Source organism: Medicago truncatula, chromosome 6, assembly GCF_003473485.1.
Source record: "Medicago truncatula cultivar Jemalong A17 chromosome 6, MtrunA17r5.0-ANR, whole genome shotgun sequence".
NCBI classification, from domain to species: domain Eukaryota; kingdom Viridiplantae; phylum Streptophyta; class Magnoliopsida; order Fabales; family Fabaceae; genus Medicago; species Medicago truncatula.
The window spans coordinates 23,116,584-23,138,428 of NC_053047.1; the positions used below are offsets into that span (position 1 = coordinate 23,116,584).

At 33.1% G+C, this 21,845-nt stretch overlaps 1 pseudogene; it reads left to right on the forward strand.

The window, feature by feature from the left end:
* The first annotated feature begins 14,168 nt into the window (after positions 1-14,168).
* On the forward strand, positions 14,169-16,299 carry LOC120576050 (ent-copalyl diphosphate synthase, chloroplastic-like; annotated as a pseudogene).
* The last annotated feature ends 5,546 nt before the right edge of the window (positions 16,300-21,845 follow it).

Here is a 21,845-nt window from a genome sequence, read left to right on the forward strand (position 1 = left end):
TTGGTGATCATGTGTTTTTGAGGGTGAATCCTGTGACCGGAGTTGGTCGTGCTTTGAAGTGTAGGAAGTTGACTCCTCGTTTTGTTGGGCCGTTTGATGTCATTGAAAAGGTTGGGGTTGTAGCGTATCAGATTGCGTTACCACCGTCTTTGTCGAATCTTCACAATGTGTTTCATGTATCTAAGTTGAGGAAGTATGTGCATGATGCGTCTCATGTGATTCAAGTGGATGACTTGGAAGTAAGAGATAATTTGACGGTTGAGACTTTGCCGGTTAGGATTGAGGATCGCGAGTTGAAGCGTTTGCGTGGCAAAGAGATTGTTTTGGTCAAGGTGATTTGGGTTGGACCAACTGGAGAGAGTGCCACTTGGGAACCGGAGAGTAGGATGAGGGTTTCGTATCCGGAGTTGTTTCCTTCAGGTAAATTTTCGAGGGCGAAAATTCTTTTTAGGGGGGGAGAGTTGTAACAGCCCGATTTTTAGCTAGGTTTATTTTAATTACTTTATTATGTGTTTGTGTGTGATTATTTGTGCTTGTGTGTATTTAATTATCAATGTTGAAGAGAAGCTAGTGCACACTCTAGAAAGGCATTTCCGTACTAAAGTGTGCACTAGCTTCTCTTCAACATTGGTCCGGAGAATAGTAAGCAAACCACCATATCGGAGTCGGAAACCTGTTTGATTCTTACCCTTGAGTGCCAACTCTCTCAAACTAACCAAATCAACCTCTTTGAACTTGTAGGATTTAGTCTTCTTCATACCTGTAATGTTTACAAAGTTTTTAATTTGTCCAGTCCTTCGATGAATGCATGAGAAAAATTTATGCATGAATGCATGTATGCATGATTGTTTTTTTTAAATTACAGAGAAAACATGGAGGGTTGAGATTCAAAATCGAGGGGCCACGGGTGGACACGGTGTCCGGTAAACTAGGGCTTAGGATAATAGTAACCAAGGTTCTAATGAAGTTCCCAAACTGCAACCTCTCTTTCGTATATCATGGTGGCACAGGACAACGTCCGTTCCATGTTTATTCGCAAGAAGGTCTAGTTTGAGTGTAGTATCGCGTGACGACTAAAACTTGAGACAACACTCAATTTAGCCACCGCACTACGTCCTAAAAAGGCCAGGGATGAGTTTGGTAACTACGGTCCATAGCATCGTCGAACAATTGAAAGCAAAGTGCCTAAGCATGACAACACACGCCGACAACATTACTTCCAAAATGCCTCAGATATGTGAGATTGTTCGCATAACCCAATACACGAGGCAACCCTCGGATCGAATTGTCGATTATATCTCTACCTATTCATAAGTTCACTCAGCCCGGGTATAGGACTTTTGATATTCTCACCCCACACGTCAAATGAAAATAAACAAATATTCACATATGTAAGCAATAAAACAAAGCGTAAACATAAACTACGAAAAACTAGGCGTGACCCGCTTAAAACGTCCCCAATGAAGTCGCCATTTCTGTTATCACGATTTTTGGGTATCAAGTCATTAATTAGGCTTGAACCTTTCAATCTTTGATATTCTCTATTTTTTCTTGGGAAGGGCAAAATTGAGAAAACCCTTAGAAATTCTAAGTTCGGGGGTCGTTTTCGTTACGGGAAGGTGTTAGGCACCCGCAATGACTATAGTACTCTATAGGAACCGTTTCCTTAGTTTTATGTCTACGCTTTATTTTTAATGCTATTTATTAAAAAAGGAGTTGTTTATTTAGGTTAAGAATGGAGGGAGAAAATGTTTGAGATTTGATTTTATTGGACTTGGAGAGGTTTTGACCTCTTGCCTACATACCCTTTTAAGTGATCAAAATTCCATGTAGTTCTCTTTCAAAAAATGTTTTTGTTTTTTTCAATTGATTTTAAGTGTTGGAAAATGGTTTTGAAGAAGAGAAAGAGGCCGTAAAGGCATGAGAGAAAAAATGGTGAATAGTTGGTTCAATTATTATTAAAAAAAGGTTTAAGTTGGAATTAGAGTTCATTTGAGTTTGATTAAGAAAAGAAAATTCAATGGAGTTTTGACTCCAAGGTTTATTTGGAAAAATTTTCAAGTGATGGAATTTGCTTGTTTTGAAAAAATTAGTATTTTTCTAAGTATCGCGTTTCCTAAGCATACATCTAAAGCGGTAAACATACAACGTGTGTGCGTGTCGGTGCTCGTGTCGGTGTACATCACTATAGAGAGTCCATTGTCCGTTACATTGGCCCTAGTTTACATTCTATGGTCTTGCAAGAAATTAAAAGGAAACTTAAACTACCTAAAATATTACATGACATTTTAACATAGAATTTAAAAGGTAAAAATGCCTAAACTATGAGAAATTGAGATGAAAAAGGCAAGATGCTCATGAGATGGATGGAACATGAAATGAAATGGTTAGTAAAACAAGGTGTAAAATGGTAAGAAAACAAGCAAAGAATTACGAGGCGAAACGGTAAAAATAACAACAATAACCAAAATGCAAAATATACACGTTACTTGTAACAAAAGAAATTAACAAATCACATTAAAACAGTAAAACAATCACACAATCAGTAGCATATTCAACATGAAATTGCATATTAATCACTCATATCATGTCAAGACCTCATGAACAAATTATGGCAAGAAAATTCACAAGTTTAATAAAAAAAAAATGAACAAATCAACAAGAAAATATTACATATATTTTTATCATTTTTTAACATGTAAAAACATCACAAAAGTATTAAAAATACATCAAGAAACATCTAGGATTTTTTTAGGAATTTTTGCAAGAAAAAATTTAGACAACAGGAGGTTCACATAGCAAGAGGTAAGGTGCAAATAGCAAGAAATTAACAAAAAAACAAAGAATCTGCGCAGGAGGAGGCCCAAGCCCAAAACCTAAGGTCCGGATACACAGGGAGTGTTGGATTGATCCAGGGAGGGAAACCCTAGATCCAATGCTCAGGACTGCAAGGGATTGGACCGGTCTTGAACCGGTCCGGTCTAGGGGTCTATAAAAGCATGTTAGCGCCGGTTCAATCATTCCTCTAATTTCTTTCTCTCTCTAACTCTCACCTAGTGAGAGAAGCTCTCGCCTCTCTCCTCTCTCCCTCCGCCGGCTTCTGGATTGAGCGGCCGGAGATGATGAAGTTCGGCCGGAATCTTCATAGATCCGCCGGAAACTTCATCTTCTCCGGCGAGATCTCCAGGTTCTGGTAACCTAGATCCTCACCAGAAAAACACAAATCATGCATCAATCTCTTCGTTTTCTTATTCTAAGCACGAACCTGGCATTGGTTTTTGCATGCAAGGCTTAAATCTTTGTAGATCTACATTTTTTATTACGGTTTTGAAAATATTTTTTAGGTTTTTAGTTTTTTTGAATGAAACTCTTTGAAACTTCATAGATCTACATTGATTTGTCCTCGTTGTTGTTTTTGAGCAAGAAAGAGGAAGTTTGAGTGTTTACCTGTGATTTCGATTGGAGGTTTTGAGCGAAGATCTCCAGAAACACTTGAACTTGATTCTGTTTGTTGATTTTTTGGATTTGAATCCGAAAATAAATCGGTTCTTCTTCTTCTTCGCTGGTTCAATCTTCTTCGTCTTCTTTCTCTTCTTCTTCTCACTGATTCCTTCGTGATCGGTGCTTGAGTTTGCCAATGGCGAATTCGCACCTTGAATTGCGAAGGAAACCGATTCAATGATGAAGATTCAGTGATGAATCTCTGAGAATTACAAGAAAAATTCACTGAATTTGGTATTCAATTGTGATTCTGGAGATTTAGGGTTTTATGAATGTTCTTGTGTTCTTGGTGTTCTCTGAGTTTTGATCTAACAGAAAAGAGAGAGAAAATCTGAATCTGTTTGTGATGTGGCGTGTGATCTGTGGGTCTGTGTGGCACTGTGCACCTTTTATAGGCTGCCATGTGTGATCCTGGACCAATGGGGTAATGCCACCTGGAATTAGACTTTGTTTGACTCTGCCTTGGACTTTTGACTTTAAGGACCTTTCTACAAAATGTAAAAAAAATGAGGACTGGACTGTAAATAAGAAAAATGGACTAAAAATGCAATTTTAAAAATTTTTGAACTAAAGTGCAATTCTGGAAATTGTTTGAGGGACTAAAATGTAATTAAAATAAAATTGGACTAAAATTGGTAATTTGGAAAAAAACGTAAAGTGAAACCAAAAATAAAATCAACAAAAGGACTAAAATGAACCAATTACAAAAATGAGGTATTTTAAAATACCTCTCTGCCGAAATTTTGACAAGAAAAGACCAAAATGCCCCTAGGGACTAAACTGACTCAAACTGACTCAGATGCAATTTTTTTGAAATGGTTTTTTTTAAACAAAAACTCAACAGTGATTTGTACAGACAGGTTGAAAAGACTCAGAGACAAACACAGGGACTAAAATGGGTTCCACTGCAAGAAATGACCAAAATACCCTTTTTGTAGGATTTTTTGAAATAAAATGCAAGAAAAGTAATGCAATGATTCAGAGAGTTTTCAAATGACTTGTGATGCAAGAAAAACACTTTGGATAGTTTTATGCAAGAAAATCATGCTTGAATGTACTTTGAGACAGAGACAGTAAAATATGCAGATGAAAAGAGAGTAAAGGTTCGTAGTAAAACAACAGCGAATTGACAAATATCGGTGTTAGAAAAGAAATTTGAACGAGTATTTTTAGGTCCAAAATCAGGGTATAACACCTATTATTATGATAAAGAAATATGACTTGGTCTTCATTCAATTGCTTTGCTTTATGTACTAATAGTTACCATATTAAAGCATTACTTGAGTAGAATTGGCTTTCATTTTTTTTAATGTGTGCACATGTAACAAGTCCTCTTAGTTTTTATCTTATGTCATTATTAAATTAATTAAATGTAATGAATGAGTCAATATTATAGAACAGGAAATGGGGCACGTACAAACGATAGATAATCAGTGTACAAAGCAAGAAAAAACTAAAGAAAAAGAAATGTGTACTTAGAAACGTGTACTTAGCGAGTAAAAATACCAGCACTTGGCTTAGTCGTTAAATCAATTGAGTGTATATTTCAATGACATATTAATCGATTGTGTCATATGTTAGCACTTAATTGATCAAGTCGAAATCGACTAATACCAAGTTTATTTTTTACAATACCCCACATTTAGGTTGAAATGAAATTACGTACTTACACAATTTTTTTAATCGAATGGATTTACGATGGAGGAAATTTTATGCATATTTTTCATGTGATTATTTCAATATATTTATGTTAAAATATTAACCACCACAGATACATGCTGATCACTAAGTGTCAATGGATCCGTTGACACCAGATCTTAACCGTTGATTTGTTTTGATCTGATGGTTTGTATCTGTTCATTTAGAATATCATGTGAACCACTTAAGAGTATCATGTAGTATATCTTTTAACAATTTTCATTTCCTAATTTGTTTCATCAGTTCTCTCTCTTTGAGATCACGATTTCCTAATTTTCAGCCATGACCCTCTCCTCTTTCTTCATCCCCTTCATCTTCTTCTATCTCTTTATTCCTCTATTTGTTTCTACTCTCTTTCTCTTATTATCAATTTCCAAACCATTTTATCATGATAATTTTTTTGTGTACCATTTTTTCACAAGTTTTCATCATTGTATTTCTTATTTCCTTTCTTATTTCTGATCAAGTGAAAAAAACGTCAATTGCTTCCATCAATTCAGATTGAATTCAATTGGAAATTGAATACTTGAATTCCTTGCAAATTGGCATAGTTAAGGCAATTGATATGTCAATGAATTGAAAGCCATACGAACTCTCAAACAAAAAAATCATACTTGAACTCAAACCGATTCCAGTACATCTAAATAAATCACACATTTGAATTCGGTACAATCTCATTATGAGAAGGGAGAGAATCCGGCGGAACAAATTAGGAAATGAAAATCACATTAAATATGATACATGATACTTTTAAGTTTTCAATTATTAACCTTTGGATTAAAAGAAATCAATGGTTAAAATTTAGTATCAACGGATCCTGACTATATATATTTCAAAACATAATTTATAAATTTATCAATTCTATTTTTTTTTTCTTTCAAAAAAAAAAAATTCTATTTTTTGAGAGAGGAAATTTATAATTTCTAAATACTAGTTTGCTTATTATAATACAATCTTAAAAAAAAAATAATAATAAACAAAGACCAAATAAAAATGGATACTTTCACACATTCAAAATGCAAGACCTGCAATATTGACTAAGTAACAAATAATTTATTAGTTAGAGACTAAAATATTTTTAACCATTTATAGCTAAAAGGGAATTTGTTAACAAATCTCAATATTAAAAATTTAGCCCACACAAAAATCAAGTATCATGGTTGATTAAGAATCACTTATGAAATAAACTCGTCACGTCCATTTTTTTCGTCATTATTGTAAAAAAAAATTTATCTCCAATAAATTATAATTATCAAATTGTTAAAAATATTTTAATTTAATCATAATAATATAAAATCTATACTTAAAATTATATGTGATTGTTTGACAATATAATTTATTTTATATGATACTATATTAATTCAGATTCAATGAATGTATACAATTATAACTGTCAAACCTTTACTAAAACATTGTATCCAAAAAAATCTTTACCAAATTACGATATATAGTTTTATATTCATATAGTCAAACCTTTGCTAAAACATAGTACCAAAAAAAAAATCTTTACCAAATTAAGATATATCATTTTATAGTCATATAGTCAAACCTTTGCTAAAACATTGTAACAAAAAAATCTTTATCAAATTAAGGTATATAACAAAAAAAAAATGCATGAACCAATAATTTTGAGGCGAATCCAAAAACAAATTTAATATCACTTAGTTTCATTTCCTTCATGTTATTTATAACAATCACATATATACTTTAAAATCATTGTAAATCATAAGAACCAGTGCATCATTAGTAAAACAAAAAAATAATGCATAATGACTTCGCAGATTTCCTTCTTCCTTAGTCTCTCGCCTCCATCATTTTGCTTGACACATATTTTCAAGTTCCACTATCCTTTCAATTTATCCGTCAACAATCATATCATTCTTTGAGAGGTATATTAGTATATATGTTTTTCTTTTCAATCTTAATTAAATTCTTATTTTCAACGATTTGTCTTGTTAGATATTTTAAAATAAATTAAAGTTATTATATTGGAGGTGAAATGATGCTATCAATTTTTTAGTTTGATATGGTGTATACAACATATTTTCTTGCCATTGATTAATACTTATCAACCACTTTGGTCTCCATATCAAAACAATGATTGTTGGATTAATTTGATGGTTAATAATATACACCTTGACAGTTAAACTAATCCAATAACATTTTTTTTTTAAGAATAGTCAAACTACGAAATTTGTCTGAAGAAGTTATCGTTTGTAGATAATTTGTGGTCTATATTATCCTAAAAGCTTTTGTTGGAAAATCAAACTAATTAAAACTTAATTAGAAGTACACAAAATGTTTGTGTTTATATGACTCAAATATTGTACAAATTTGATATAAAAAATATATATTTATGTATGACCGCCTATAAGAATGAATGTCTATATATACATCTCAATCTCAATCAATCACTATATCATCTTCTCTCTCATCTAACACATGCTGTGTTAGGAACTCAAGGAAAAAATATGATAAATTTTCAATAAAACCATTGACGTCTAATATTTTACAAATTTGATATAAAAAATATATATTTATGTATGACTGTCTATAAGAACGAATAGCTATATATACATCTCAATATTAGTATATTTGAATCTCAATCCATTGTTATATTTTAACTTTATACTATTCATCTTCTCTCTCGTCTAACACATATGTTGTGTTAGTAACTCAATGAAAAAAGATGATATATTTTCAATAAAACTACTGACCTCTAATTATTATTTTTCTCAATAATTTTTTTGCTATAATTAAATATATCTTTTAAATTTTTAGTGATTAATTTACTGAATATTTGTATAGGTATACATCCCCTCCGAATCATCGTAGGAAAACAGAATTTTGACAGATTTCGTTCAATACGCTCTCAAGGTGATATACATTTTACTTGGATTTTGAGAATAGATTCATATTTTCACACATTATCTTTGAAGTAATTAATTTTTAAAATGAAATATTAAAATTAATGTGATGACTCTATTTAGCAAAATATGTTAATGAAGTTTCTCAAGATAACGTGCCTTCTATCGAATGGGTCGAGACTCTGGAGATGGATAACAAAGAGGACACATCTGTTCATCAGGTATGTTATCACTACTAATCCATCTCTTATATTAACAATTGAACACTTTTTTTCATGTTTATAAAATATTTTTTTTTTACTTAAAATCTCTTTATGGAGACCTGAAATATATCTTGTATAACATTATGTGTACAATATCACTACGTTTGTGAAGTAGTAGAGGAAGGAAGTGTGGACATGAATAGATTCGCAATAAAGATTTATCTAGAAAGTGTGATGACAAAGTAAATTAATGTTGATAAGTTTATTTGATGTCAATCCTCATATGTCATATTAATAATGTACTAATAAGAAGTTAACAACATACAAAGATTTTAAAAGCTGACATAAATAGCTTTAAATAGGAGATTATGAATGATAAATCCACTTTTGTTGAAAATAAAATTTGAAAGATGCATCATGCATATGGTGTTATAAATGAAAGTAGTATGGGTTAACCAATTGGTGCCTCATAAATAGACAATGCCAATGTGAAGATTGTACCGCCCTATTTCTATTAAAGCGATAAAACACGCGGATAATACATATATTCAAGAAATAAACGCTACATCATCATACAATAACCAAAACAACATGCATGTATAAAATTCTCAACAGTTGCAGCGGATATAAACCATATACTTCAAGCATACATGCCATGATATCAAAATACATAATCATAAAAATCCTCCAAGTCCCGACAAATGGGTAAATCTCCAAACATGAATAAATCCAAAACAGATAATCTAGATAATCAAAACAGACACCTAGATCAGAGCCTATCCTAGACTCTAAGACACGATAGTGGAGATAGCTCCCGCTATCCAAGCAACCACCAAGCAACTCACCAAAGCAACTAATCCTGCACAATATCTACCCATCCATACAGACAGGTAGGCGGTCAATCACACATAAGTATTACATCAATCATAATCAACATAAACAAATATAAGCATTCAAGGATTCATGCATAACACATATACATAACCATCCCTCCTAGAATACTAGCATCACATGATTTTTATCCCCCATCATAACATTTCAAGCAATCAAATTACTAATATAGCATAGCAACATGTTCAATCACTAATCAAGTCATCGACATAAGCTCATCATTCATCAACAACAATCAAGAAAGGAATACTCACATTATTCTTCATTTTGAATACATAACTCAACAATACATTTCAAAGTTATAAACAAGTAATTATCATTATCAAAGGAATCACAAAAACATATATGTATATACACATATACAATTCTCACCTCATCACTATTACCAAAACATTTATCATCGAGTAGATTCATCAAGTGTATAAGCACAAGTAAGCAAGATGTGCAATTAGAGAATAGATCATTTGCTTACAACCATCGACAAAATCCACCAATGTACATATACACAATCCACATAAATCACATCATTCAATAATTTCACCAATGCACAAATTCATCAAATCACATATTCAATTATGACATAATTCATCAACCAATCAATTCCAAATATCACAAGCATGTATTCATCAAACACACGTATCATCAAAAATCATCATTCACATGCAACAAATAAGACTCATGTCAACATGATATGCACCTAGTTCGACACATATATGCATGTGGTACCAAAAATAACCTCAAGGTAGTCATCTTCGATGCAACAAAAACATCGTATGTAAGAATTCACACCCATCTTACATAATCACCGAAGTAAAAGAGCTCAACTCTTTTACAGCTACAAGACTCAACATGACTATGATGCATGGACATACAAGCAAAGACTCGACAATGCAATATCACCTCATAATTTTCACAAAAATATAAAGGAAAACTTCCAAATATATTGATCATCTCCACAACCATTGCATTATCAAGTATTTACGTCCACACAACATTTAAGTCATAATTCAAATAAGAGTCATCATCAAGTTATCACCATAATCATCAATAATCATCAATATCATTCAACATCAACTACATCATATAGTTTCACCACTCCAAATATTTCTCATATTCCAAGTAAGAGAACATACAACATCTTATGATAAATATCATATCCAACATATAACAATTCATTCACACATCTTCACTTAGTCATAAGATAATTGACTTAAAAGAATCTTTTCCGATAAAACCATATCAAGTGGCAAACGGCCAACCTTCATAACTCTCAAGTAAGGTAACAATATAAAGTTTGAAAACTCACCAAACAATCTTAATCAATCATGTAATCAAGAGCTTAAGCCATTTACAAACCATTAAACATTAGTTCAAAGAATAGCTTAAGTAATTACTTTTTTCCTTCTTTTTAATAAAATTTTCTTGAGTGTACCGGTATAGGATGGAGGTATCTCGGGGTGCCAACCTAGTTGGGATGTCGATGACGTCTCTTGATGATGTGTCCACTCTCCTAGTTTATCAAAAAAAAGTATGATAAAACCCAAGTTAACATTTTTCACATTCCCAGCCGAAATTCATGTTTAACATGATTAAGATGTTTGACTAACGTTACAAGTCTTACCTAAGTCTATATGAGATGTAGGTTTAACTTGTAATCTTATTCATTTCATAAAAGTTCAATTTAACAAAATCCGGAATTTCCAAAATTCTCCAAGTTTCAACCCAAAACAGAAAATCCCAAATTTGAATGAGCTAAACAAGTTCCAGTAGGTTTAGGGGTTCAAACAGTAGTTAAACAAGTTGAAATAATCATTTTACAAAGCTCGGATTGGCTCCCTAAGCGTGCAAGTTCCAGTAGCTACTGTGATTGCACGCTTAAGCGTCCAGTCATCAGCTCTGCACAAAAACTCTCGAGTTCCTCCCTTTTTTCACCCAAAATCCCCAATTTTGATCTCCCAATTCCCAAATATGTTTCCAAAGTTTGTTTACAGGTCATAGTACTCAAAATGGCTCTCAAGAACACATCAAACATAACAACAATTGACATTTTAACATAATTCAACAACTCAACCCATTTTCACCAAACCAACAACAACAACAACTTATTTCTCATCATCAAATCATGATTTATGAACATCCAAGCCATGAATCATCATCAACAACATTACTTACCAACAACAACTTCAATTGAACATGAATCTTATCACAATTCAACAACAACATAGCATAATTAATCAATTTGAGTATAATTCAACATATATCACTTTCTCATACTTTGAACATGAAATTTCACCAACAACAATTCAATTATCAACAACTTCATGCATTCAAACATAACATCATAATTGGAGCACGAATTCTAACAATAATAAACAATTAATCAATTACTCATTTAAGCACTTATTCATACAACAATTGAAAATTTAAACTAAAAATGATTATAATTTAATTCTAACCCCCTTACCTTAATTATCATCAATTCCTAGCCCAAGCTTCACTTTAGCTCCTAGGTTCTCTCCAACTCTTGAATCTTCAAGCTCATCTTCTCTCTAACCCCTTTTTCCTCTTTTCCTTCACTTTCTCTCTCTACCTCTCTCAAAATATCTATGTAATTAAAAATTGTGTGATATTTTCTCTTAAGACAAGTCTTATATATTCTATTCTCTTAATGAGCTTAACCCTAACACCCTAGTGGACTTAACCCACTCCAACTCAATTCTAAAATGTTTCTATTAATGATCACTTAACGGTAAAATACTAGCAACGGTTACTCAACAGTAAAATACTAAAAATAATCCTCACTATAAATTACTAATTTACCCTTACTCACAAAATGACCAAAATACCCCTGAGTCTAAAATGACTAAATTACCCTTCTAACACGAAAACCCATTAAAATGCACCCAATGATAAACAATCATACACAAGCACATATAGACACACAATAAAAATAATTAAAATAAATCTAACGAAAACCGGGCTGTTACAAAGATGTATTCCACACCAAAGCAGTAACCAATTGTTAAAAGTGAAAGAATAAAAATAGTTTCTCGCAAAAGGTTTCCACTTAGTAAAAATTCTTCTACGCTTTCCTTATTTGTCGAGTGCTTTCCTTTCAAAAAATATTGTGTATTTTGTTCTTCTTTTCTCATCTCTTATTTTAGTCCCGTGGTAATTTTAGTTTTCTTTCATAGTTCATACTCTTATTATATGCATAATTAATTTTATTATTTCAAAAATTCTCTTACATTAATTCTTTTGTGAGGGGATGGTCATAGTAATTAGAGGCAAACTAATATTTTACTTCTGACATAAAATCAAGAAAGATAAATGTACTTAGCTATCAATTTACTTTGAAGGTTTTGGTGACAAAGGAGATTAGGAAGCGGGTAAATGCAGTGAAATTGATGTTAGGGATAATGGAAGATGGAGAGATAACCATATCAGCTTTATGATACAGCTGGGGTTGCTCTAATAAAAAATGTTAATGATGAAAATACACCACAGTTTCCATCTTCTCTTGAATGGATTGTCAATACTTTCGTTTGTGTTATAGCATTGAGATCATGGAATATGCACCCTCAGATTTGTCAAAAGGGTAATTCTATACATAATATGGAAAAATTATAAGTATTTAATTAGTTATGGAATATGCACTCTTTATCACCCTAAATATAATATATATTTAAAAATTATGTACATACTCTATAATTGTCTTAAATGCGATTTCATGTTATGAGATTGTTGAATAAATATTTCATCATTTTAAAACATACTTCTAATTTTATTAATGGACGTTATATTATATAATTTAAACATGCATGACAAATAAATTAAAGTAAACACTCAAACACCCCTAGAGTTTTATTGGTTATGTACCCATCATCCAACCATTCAATGTTATATTCTATTTTATATTTATTTTGTTATTTAAAACTAAATTCAAAATTTTGGTAAATTTTATGTTCGGTCTACCGACACAGAGAAATTTCAAGTTAGTTAAAAGTTTACCTTAAACTAATTAGAAAAAAACTATTATATTCCCTTTAATCCTTGTTAGAAGAAAAAAAAACATCAATATCAATGAACCTATTAATTGAAATACTAGCAAACACTACTCCACTTACGCTGGAATAATAATGTATGCATGAGGATTAAGCTAGCCATGAACTCATATGTTCTATTTCTCATCCATTTTAAATTCAAATACTAGCAAACACTACTTCATTTGGAAATATAGGCACATGTACAATAGGTTAAAGCAGTAAAACAGTTGCGGTGTGACATATTTTATAACGCGAGTTTGACTAAATTTGGGTGCAAAGTGAAATAGTGAGGGAATTCAAAATGATAAAACTACATGCTTATCGGTTCAAATTTACATACTTTAGGGGTTGAAATTGCATCCCCTGGATTTTATAAATTTGAACCGATAAGCATGTAGTTTTATCATTTTGAATCCCCTCACTATTTCACTTTGCACCCAAATTTAGTCAAACTCGGGTAACGAAACCTGCCACACCGCAACTATTTTACTACTTTAACCTTCTGTACAACTATCTATATTTCCAAGTGGAGTAGTGTTTGCTAGTATTTGAATTTAAAATTGAGAAATAGAACAAATGAGTTGGTGGTTAGCTTAATCCCCATGCATCCATTATTATTCTAGTGCAAGTGGAGTAGTGTTTACTAGTATTTGAATTAATAGTATCATTGATATTGATGTTTTTTTCTTGTAACAAGGATTAGATGGAATATAATAGTTTTTTTTAATTAATTTAAGGTAAATTTTTAAATAACTTTAAATTTCTTTGTGTATCGGTAGACCTTACGTAAAATTAACCAAAAATTTGAATTTTCTGTTTAAATAATGAATGGTTGGATGATGGGTACATAACAAACAAAACTCTAGGGGTGTCGGAGTGTTTACCTCAGTTTATTTTAAATTATATAATAAACTTATCCATTAATAAAATTTGAAGTATGTGTTTTAAAATGATAAAATATTTATCCAAATGTCTTTCCTGTGGACTTATATGAACACATGTGGGTTGTGGATCGGCTCGAACGCCTTGGAATTTTGAGATATTTTCAACAAGAGATCAGGGAGTCTGTGAATTATGTGTCAAGGTACATATATGATAAGTGGATTACAATTTGCAAATAGTTGAAAAAAAAAGTATGAATGTGAGAACACATATATTTATGATATATATATGCTGAAAATGTACCAAATGCACCGCCTTTCTATATGATTATTCACTTGATAAATGTAATTTGAAAATTTTAGATATTGGCTTGACAAATGTAATTTGAAAATTTTAGATATTGGACTAAGAAAGGTATTTGCTGGGCGAGAAATTCGGAGGTTCAAGATATAAATGATACAGCAATGGGATTTAGAATCCTAAGGTTGCATGGTCACCAAGTTTCACCCGGTAAATTCTTAGATTTCACCAACTTATAAAGAGTAAAATGAGAAATTAAGGTTGATATTTCAATTTGAAAATAATTTATTATGTATGCGCGAATACTATCAATTATTAATGTTGTCATCAATAATTGATTAATTAGTACTTCACTAAAACTATAAAGTGGGTTGTTCATTTTCGAGAAGTCGGATATGTAAGTTTCATCAAACTGTTACTGGCATGTTCAATCTATATATAGATTCTCAAGTGCTATTTGAAGAGAAGATTCTTGAAGATGCCAAGAATTTTTCAGCCAAGTATTTAACAAAGAAACGTGCTGCTAATGAGCTCTTAGATAAATGGATCATAACCAATGATTTACCTGGCAAGGTGAGCTCTAATTTCATTCTTACTGATTTCAAAGTTTATGGGAGCATATTTCCCCATAATTCTTAAAATCCAAACCCATCGGAAGTACACATTCGGACGGAAAAAGTTTTTTCTCACGTCTGGATGGGTGAATCCAAAGAAAATTGTGTTTTTTTTGGCGTTTGCACGTATACTTCTAATTAAGTTCATGTGAATTCCACTGAATTATGTATGACTCATTTTCAAAATAATGAGACCATATAAATTTTAGTCTTAATGATGTGTTTCGTCCTTGCAATTAGACGTCATTTAAAAATTAATCCCTGTAATCGCTAATCCTAGCAATTTACCCTTGCATTGTTTAATCATTTAAAATTTCGTCCTTTGACCAACTTAATCACTGCCACGTCATCAAATTAGAAAAATAGCATGAGAATGGACAAAAATATCATCGTCATCCATTCGGGAAATGCAATTTTTACCCCTGTCTTCATCTTCTTCTCATAATAAAGACGAGGGTATTTTTAACCATATTTTGAAGGAAAAAAAGTCTCAGAGTTTATTGCAGACATTTCCTACCGGTGTATACAGTAAAAAAAACAAGAAAAATACATTGAGAATTGATAAATTTATGTTGATAATTTTAGCCCATTTACATTGTAGCAAACACTCTACAGCTGTGGGTTATGCTCTGGATGTCATGGTATGCTAGCTTACCCAGATTACGGTGGTGAAAATGATGTTTGGATTGGCAAGACCCTTTACAGGTAAGAATCTTAACTTTACATTGAACGTGCTGACTCAGATCATTGACTGCAAAACAATTTCACCTTTACCTTATAGCTTAAAACTAAGTAATAGAGTCTTCACTACCAAAAAGATTTAGGGTTTAATACTATATGCTTCTATTTTTCTATTTATTTTGATAGGATGCCGTACATGACCAATGATGTTTATCTTGAGCTTGCAAAGTTGGATTACAACAATTGTCAAGCAATGCATTATGATGAATGGAAAGAAGAAATCCAAAGGTAAGGGTAGTAACCACGAAATACTCTCTAAAATGCTTCACTCAATGAAAGCAATAACTAATGATGCATTGCAATATTAGGTGGTAAATGGAATCAGAACTAGAAGGGTTTGGATTGAGCAAAGAGAGTATGTTGTTTGCTTATCATGTAGCAGCGGCCAGCATATTTGAGCCTGAGAGGTCTCTAGAGACACTTGCATGGGCAAAAACAACAGCTTTGCTGCAAATACTGGAGTCGAATTTCAGAGATGAAGAAACTAGGAAGGGTTTGTAGATCAGTTCAATAAATGCATTAATGGAGGAAACTGTTCAGACGAGTAAACAACATATCTTTCATATACTATTTATCTTTCTAACAATTATTGTGTATGCTTATTAATGTCTCTTAAAATTTGAGTTGAGTTTAATTCATGAAGTTAGTAGTTACCATATACTCCCTCCGTGTTTAAATATAAGCAAAATTGACTTTTTAGATTCATTTATTTAATGATGTATATGGTTCATAATACGGACCAATACATCATTAAATAAATGTACTTAAAAAGTAAATTTTTCTTATATATTAGAACGGAGGGAGTATCTGGCATATCTAGTAATAATGTTTTGACTTTTTGTCTCAATACTTATTTTTTCCTTTGTAAATCTATAGGTTTGTCAAGTTGTCAAATAAATTGTCAACTAAATGGTTGTTCAAATAACACATCAAGTTATAGGCTGCATAATATACTAACCAAGTCTGAAGGTGAACCTTACAATTTTTAGTCAAATTTAATAAAATATTATTTATATTCACTATTTAATAAACAACCATTTTTGAGATGTGTATATTTGACACAACCTGCTGATCTGAAACAAATAAGGATTGGGATGAGACATAAATGTCTCAGTGAGTTCTACCTAATCCTAGGCTATAGGTAACCTCGGGGGAATCCTAGGGTCACCACGTGTCTACAATACAACCTGACGGTTGATTAAACGCGTGCGGAGCTTGCTTACCCAGACGGTCGTGTATACTAGAGCCGTCATAAGGTTCTTTGTATCATAAGTCATAAGGCTTGTCTTACATTCTACATGTCATGGCAGTCAAGCGAACCTAGGACCGCTCTATCGAGATACGCTAAACACTTCAAGGTCTAAACATAACTTATTCATGACATGCTCCTAAACTAGATGATCTGGGAGTTACGAAGGCCGTCGACAGTACCTCATCCTAACTTGTTCTATTGGATAAGCTTGTTCTTTTCTTGAAACATATCATAATCATATTCATAATCATGTTCATTCATTATGTTAGCGGTTAGCGTTGAACAAAAAATATTATCTAAGTTCATTTTACGGAGTGTATCGGTGGAGTAACCCCGAGTACAATCCCTTACTTGACCGATGAAAACCTAGCTAAGGTACATCGGACTCCCTCAGTGACGTGTGGGCCTACCTTGCGGAGCGTATCCCGTTCCCCTGGCGAGAACCTCTCGTATCCCCCTTGGCGTGGATAACGGAAAGACATGACACCTACATCTTACTTTATGGTCTTGACCATATATGATAATTTGTCTTAGTACTTACTTACTTAATCATAACTTAACTTGCTTAGGGTTCTAGCTAACATTCTAGTTTCTTGACGATCTATGTCGAGGTTCTATGCTTTAACCCCACTCTTAGTTCATCGTTACCAGAATAACATGCTTAAACTCTCTTGGCCATTCTTGAAATATATGCTAATTTTGCCATGATTTTCATTTCGAGAATCGTTCGTTGTAATGTGCGTTGCTTCAATGATGTCTATGGGTTTTATAGCTGGAAAACATTGCAATAAAAAGTATCGAACGGCACCACAGGCCCCCCTAAGAATCCACAAGCCAATTGGCAAAATGGGAAGGCAGACCCATTTCGCCAATGGTGAGTTTCTTCTGGGAGATTTTGCTATTAGCTAAATATATCGCTAATAGAGAATTTCTTCGGGTCCTGAAATGCAGCACTCGAATTTTCACCCCAAACATCTCAAAACTTGTTCCTGCAATGCACAATACCTTCTAGCAGCATGTATAAACATCAAGAATCGTTAGCATGGCAATATTAACACATAATCAACAAGATTTGGCATTGGGTACTAAAATTCTTACTAAACTAAACTCAACTAAATTCATGTTTTCTTGCTAAGATTACACAACCCAAAGGTAGGTTAAACTATCTAAGAACTCACCATGATATGCTATGCTTCCATTCCAAGCTTCAAGTTCCAACAAGCTAACAAACCCCTATCTGCTGCTCGCTTGCTCAAGCTTGCTGCAAGGTGTTCAAGATGCAACACAAACAACAATCTTCCTCACATGAGTGCTAACCCAGATTCTGCACAATTCTAGTATCAGATCCCGTACTTCAAAGTTACCTCCAGACCTCAATACTTGACCAAACGACGGAAATTTCGTTAGCTAACCATAGAAACAAGAACCACCTGATTCGGAGTTACAGAGAGAGAGTTCTTACCATTTTAGCGAAGCCCAGTCCCAAAACCCGTAAACAAAATCCAGCAGAATTTACCAAATTTCGAACATGTTTACCGAATTCATTCCTATTCCGAATCGTACGAAACTTGTATCCGAATTGAAGGGAATTTAGTGTTGAATCTGAAAATACAACAATTACAACTAATCTCTTGCCCAAGCTTCAACTCTCCATTTGTTCATCAGTACCCACTCACTAACTTTTGCTTAAGCTTCTACAATTGCCAAACCTCAACATCAGCTTATTGCTTATTCCTCCACTTCTGGTTTTGTTTCTAAACACCAATAGAAATCATAACCATCATCATTAGATTACATGCAAGACCATTGTTGAGATCACAAGCAAAATTTCCCAAATTAGCTTATGGAAGGAAATGGTTCGGCTGAGAAGGGAAAAGAGAGGAAAGGTGAATTTCAAACATGCAAGATGTGATAAACATATAAAGGATTGTGCTAAATCAATTGCATGATTAGATTGAATTTTGATTGAGTGAGGATCAGAGGATTATGAGTGGAGGTTAGGGGGAATACGTGAAAGATGAAGAGGGAGCAGATAAAATAGTTAGTGGGAGGAAGTGGAGAAGAAAAAATGAAGGAAGAAATGAGATTTGCCGCTTATAAAGTCTTAAGCTTCAATTACCAAAATACCCTTCTCATAAAAGTTTGCTCATACACGCTTTAGGACACTTATAACTGACTAGGTTTTAAGCGGGATATTACACTCTACCTCCCTTAAAAGAAATTTCGTCCTCGAAAGTTAGAACTTAACTGAAATACCTTGGATGAAACTCATCTTGACTACGTGTTGGATTAGTATCTCGGATCCGTAGCTTATCCGCTTAGCAGTAACCATTCGTACAATTAACTTATTATTAACTGGAACACTCAGGATTTGCCTTTCTACTGGGGTCCTACCGGAATCCGGCTTGCCCTGCAGTGCTCGATTGCGTCTGAGGTATCTTTTCATCCATACGCATACTCAATATACCTTTGCGATAACCATGTACTTCCAACTGATAGTTTGTTGAATCGACGCCTCGGTACACGAATAGATTCACACAACCTTATCATAACTCTCTGACGATGACTAAAATCTCTGAGATTCTCATGTATCTGTAACTTACAAGGACACATGATCTTTCTTACCGAACCTTGAGGCGTCTGCCTCCTGCTTGTATTGCTTATTTGACTTTCTGATCTTTTCTCAGAGTCTTAGGAAATCTTCCGACATCGTTTCAAGCTCAATGTAACCGAATTCATGGGTGACTCATATAATTCGACTTGAAGAAGCGAAATCAAACACGCCAATATATCTGACAATTGTTAATCAGTCCTTCTAATTCACACACTCTTGAAATTTCCGACTTAGCTACTTGCATTGAATACTCATAGTAGAAACCTGTACGTCCCGTACGATCCTTCGACTATCATTGTTGTTCACCTTGTCAAACCTTAATTTCCAATCCTTGGGCGATTTACCTTACGATGAGTAATTCCCAATAGTACATCTGTAGGGTTTCACATACTTCCCAAACGTCGTGCCTTTTTAGATAATAACGATACTTGTCTTGACGTTTTATTTCAAGAAATTTTAAGCATTAATGTACGGGTTCTTGGAACGAATACGTGCATAACTTTTAAAAGAACATTGTGAAATTAACAAAAAAATCATACTTGAACTCAAACGGATTCCAGTACATCTAAATAAATCACACATTTGAATTCGTTACAATCTCATTATGAGAAGGGAGAGAATCCGGCGGAACAAATTAGGAAATGAAAATCACATCAAATATGATACATGATGTAACGCCCACTTTCGTTTAATTATTTATTTAATCGAGTTTAAGCGATTATATCATATTTTTATGATATATGTGTGAGTTTTGTTGAATTAAGATGATTTAAGTTGATTTGGATAATTTGATGTGTTTTGATGATTTGATAAGATTATGAGACTTATTTTATTGTTAAATAAAATAAGATTTGATAAGAAAATAAAAATATGAAAAATATTTAGTTGAGGGCTGTTTTGATATTTTAGATAGTTTTGGGGGAGAAAGTGAGATAAGATAAGTAATTAAGAGGAGATATAAAATAGATAGACCTAGTTTAGAAAAAATATTGCTGTACGTACGTTTTTGGAGAAAAGGGAGAAAAAGCTAAGAGAAGAGAGAACCAAGAGAAGGGCTGCGATTTTCTTCATACAAGGTAAGGGTGAGACTAATAATTCAGTAATGTTAGTTGTTGTAATTCTGTATATTAATTGACAAAGTTAGGATTGATTTAGAAAAGTTTTGGAATTAGGTCAAAACCCTAAAAATTGATGATCAAACGGTAAAACTGTGTTAGATTGATGTAGACACCGCCCTATAATCTTTGAATATGTTTAGGATGAATTCTGAGATTGAAACTAGGCTTAGAACTATGTTAGATGATGATTTTTGTGTAGAAAGTGCATCCTGTCCGAGCCAAAATTCATCGCTCGCCATAGCGAGCTATGAATCTCGCCTCGCGAGTGATGAGCTTCATCGCTCGCCACGCGAACCTTTCCCCTTCGCCTCGCGAGTCTTTTGGTACAGCTCGCCACGGCGAACAACCTTACTCGCCATAGCGAGTATGACCAGAGAGCATGTTGATTTTCGAGTTTTTGAATTTTGAGTTGAACCTTAGATGCCTTTGAGTACCTTTAGGTACCTACTAATGATTAGGGAACGAATGGGAATGAGATTGAACCTGGAACAACCTTAGTTGGAAAGTTGGCTTGTACTCGCCATGGCGAGCAGATGCTCTCGCCTCGCGAGCACTTCCAGAATTGAGAGTTTTAGTGCATTGTGAGACCTGAGTTGTTGGGATTGGTTAGAAAGGAGCTTTAGGTACTTAGTGTGACCTATTAAAGATAATGATCATGAACTGTGAAGCTTTATGAATTGTTAAATGATTATGAAGTGAATTATGGATTGAAATATACTTGCTTGAATTATTGTTGAATGATCAAGAAACTATTGAGTATGATTTGTTATTTAACCTGATGTGATTTGATTATGCTGCAATTGTTATTTAACTAAGTTGCATGATTATGAATAAGTTGATGATGAACTCCAAATTATTGGAAGTATAAGTGATAAGTCGATTAAGGTGTTTTGTTGTTAGAGTCCATTCATTAGCATTCATTGAGCTTTGTCCTTACCATGATAAGAGCTTTGTCCTCCACACGTTTTAGGAGCTTTGTCCTCCGCACGATTAAAGTATATTAATACTTATGATGACGATTGGTACCACATGCATATAAGTGTCTAAGTTGCATTGTCGCATTGTCGAGTTTAAAGGTGTTTATGTTATTGATGAAGATTGAAGTTGTGATTATGTGA